This window comes from Gymnoscopelus braueri, assembly GCF_963280865.1.
Source record: "Gymnoscopelus braueri genome assembly, contig: SCAFFOLD_344, whole genome shotgun sequence".
NCBI lineage: Eukaryota > Metazoa > Chordata > Actinopteri > Myctophiformes > Myctophidae > Gymnoscopelus > Gymnoscopelus braueri.
Genome location: NW_027660527.1, coordinates 1 through 3,453, shown reverse-complemented (window position 1 = coordinate 3,453; position 3,453 = coordinate 1). Strand labels below are relative to the sequence as shown.

At 47.2% G+C, this 3,453-nt stretch overlaps 1 pseudogene across 1 annotated transcript; it reads right to left on the bottom strand.

Moving 5' to 3' along the window:
- Positions 1–1,189: 1,189 nt before the first annotated feature.
- Positions 1,190–3,429, bottom strand: LOC308081477 (myosin light polypeptide 6-like; annotated as a pseudogene). Its single transcript has 2 exons — positions 3,277–3,429; positions 1,190–1,628 (listed from the first exon to the last, which is right to left on the bottom strand). The product of its transcript is annotated as a myosin light polypeptide 6-like (transcript).
- Between the last annotated feature and the right edge of the window lie 24 nt (positions 3,430–3,453).

Sequence of the window (3,453 nt, the reverse complement as noted above, 5' to 3'; positions counted from 1 at the left end):
ATATATCGTGATATCGCAATATATCGATATTTTCAGATATCGTGATATATCGTTGGTGAAATTTCTTGCAATATATATAGAATATCGTGATATCGCAATATATCGAACATCGTCGAATATAGTGATATATATTGTTATCGTGGGCCTAATATCGTGATATATATCGTATCGTGAGGTACCCATATCGTCCCACCCCTAATATATATATATATATATATATATATATATATATATATATATATATATATATATATATATATATATATATATGTACAGTAGCCTATATAGCAAGAATTGTGAAAATAGTAGATCTTAAGTGGTTGATCAGACTAATCGATTAGATTCGTTTTTTTTGTTTTGTAGTTGATGTGTTGATATACTGTATAATACACTAAAACATTCCCCCCCCCCAACAAAAAAAAAATCCTGCCCCTCGTTTAATGAATGAACCAACATGAGCAACATTAACTGGTTCTAAATGTCGGTTTGGGTATATTTTCAGTTTAATTGCCCCGCCCTTCTGACGATGTCACTTCCTCCTTCCCAGTGGTTCTCAAAAGTGGGGTCCAGGGACCGCCCAGGGGTCCTTGAGGGCGGCTTCCAGGGGGTCCCCAGCACAATATTAGTTAACATAGCATCACAATGCAGTTTAACCACTTTAACTCCCTATGTACATATATCGGCTGTTTGAAAAAATAGCCGATCTACAAGCTCGTAGAGTTTGTAGATCGGCTGTTTTTCATACACACTCACATACAGTAACAAACTTTCTTTTAACAACACAAATCTTGTACGGGGTGAGGGTGGGGTGGGGGGGGTCCCTGGGTCAGGGGGTCCCTGGGGGTCCCTGGGTCGGGTGGTCCCTGGCTGGCACAAGATATTTTCTAATATCAAGATATTTTCAATAATTGCGTATTAACCACTTACATTGTTGAGTGGAGACCCTCAGGGTTCTGTACTAGTATTGTTTCTGTTTTCAAGCCACATTAAATTTCTTTGCTGAAAATAGCCGATCGACAAGCTTCACAACTCGTTGCAACGAGTTGTGAAGCTTGTCGATCGGCTATTTTCAGCGAAAGCCTTACCCCAGAATACGGACGACATTTTTGAGGACCCCTCCTCGCCCCCCCCCCCCCCCCCCAACAACAGCAACACCGCGGACCCCCCGTCCCGTCCCGTCCTGTCCCGTCTATCCGGCCAGGATGTGCTTGACGAACTCGGTGTAGTTGATGTGGCCGTTGGCGTCCTCCTGCCCCGCCATCAGCCGGTCCACCTCGTCTCTCGGTCATCTTCTCGCCCAGCGTGGCGAGCACGTGGCGCAGCTCGGCGCCCATCACCGTGCCGTTGCCCTCCTTGTCGAAGACGCGCAGGCCTCCACGAAGTCCTCGAAGCTGCCCGTCTCCTTGGAGCGGGCGATGTGCTGCAGCATGGGCAGGAAGCTGTCGAAGTCCAGCAGCGTGGCGTTCATTCTCCTCCGCCTTGGGCCGGCCCAGCAGCTTCAGCACCTCGTTGTTGGTGGGGTTGTGGCCCAGCGCGCGCATCACGTCGCCGCACTGCGCGAAGCGGATCTTCATCTCGCCGGCGGGCGTCTCGTCGAACAGCGTGAAGGCGTCGCGGAACTCCTCGATCTGCGGGGGGGGGGGAGGGGGGAGGGGAGGGGGGGTGTACAAAGAGGGCGTTGTTTCATTACAAATGAAGAACTACAGGGCAGCAAAAGTAGGACCACTTGAGCCTATTTCAAGAACTGCAAAAAAGGTTCTCAACGCATCGCGATGCAATGCATTGTGAACTTGTAGATCGGATATACAGTACAGCCTAGCCAATCTCCAGAGGTGACTCGCATGCGTGTGTGTGTTGTCTCTTACAGTAGGAATGTTAATGGCTATGCTCCTATCAGGGCCCTTAAGGGTCCTGCTTAACGTCACTCACTCACTCACGCACACGCACACACACACACACACACACACGCACACACACACACACACGCACACACACACACACGTTGTGACATGTGTGACGTTAGCAGGACCCTTAAGGGCCCTGATAGGAGGTTCCTACTGTGAGAGACAACACACGCACACGCACACACACACACACACACACACACACACACACCACACACACACACACACACACACACCACACACACACAACCGGCTGCTTCAGTCAAACTCAACTCTAACTCAAAGTCATCACTCAAGAAACTGTTCTTAACTTGATTGCCTGTTAAATCAAAATAAAAAAGACATTCCACTGAACTGACTAGATAAAACTTCTAATTAACATAGACACACATGAACCCATTAAAACCAGGAAAGCGTTGGTTTGCGTCACTTGCCACGCTGCGAGCTTGTACATCTGTTATTTCTTTATGTGTTTGATTTTTATTTTTTTTGAGAACCAGAAGGCATTTTGTAGAATTGCCTCAGGTCTTAATGGGTTAAAGACGTTGGTCTCAAAGTGGGGTCCGGGGACCCCCAGGGGTCCTTGAGGGAGTTCCAGGGGGTCCCCAGCTAAATGAAATATTAGGAACCAAATGGACCTTATGGGTCTGTAACTCTTGAGAGTATACAAATGGAACCAAATGGACCCTAACAGATCCATTTGGTTCCATTGTGTACACTCTCTGAGTTACATTAACATTGATTTTACAATATAAATTGGAGTCCAGAGATAGAAATGCCATTAAATGGGGGTCCGTAGCCTAATGCATGTCAAACTGAGGGGGGTCCTGAAATTAAAATGGTTGAAAATCACTGCTAGAGCCGTAACGATCTTCTCTTATGGGGGGGGGGGGGCCTGGCATATCTTTTCAAATAGGGGTCCGCGGCTAATATGTGTCAGTTTGGGGGTCCTTGGCGTGGAAAAAGGTTGAGAACCACTATGTTAATTTACTGCCAATCACGTAGATCTACGCGAACCGATTAAAGCCGCCACGTGCCAATCGCGTAGATTGTTTTTTTTTCTTCCAATTTCACCCAAAGACCAAGGAGATATGATTAGTGAAGATCTAGACTCCTATCCACTTCCTTGTTAACTTAAAACTTAAAAAGTCTATATTTCGGCTCCTGAGTACTTTTTTTTTTTTCAATGAAAAACTCTGCACTGGCAAAAAAAAATTGAAAATACCTCCGCAGTTAATGGGTTAAAGGAACCGACGGTGTCGGTCCTCTTCAAGTGGAACAAGAAGTGGACCGACAGAAAAGTCCCTCCGTTCTGTCTGTGTCCACAGTGAGCATGAGGAAGCAGCGATGGAAGAAGTATAAAGTACGGTACCTGGTCGGGCTGACTCCAGAACCACGCTCTTCAGGTCAGTTCAGGTTTGGGAGGCTCCGGTTCGCCGGTTTGGCCTCGGCCCCCGGAGCCTCTTCCTTCTTGGCCTCTGGCTTCTTCGGCTCGGCTTTCTTGGCTCCACTTTCTTGGAGCCATGATGGAGAGACAGAGAGAGAGAGG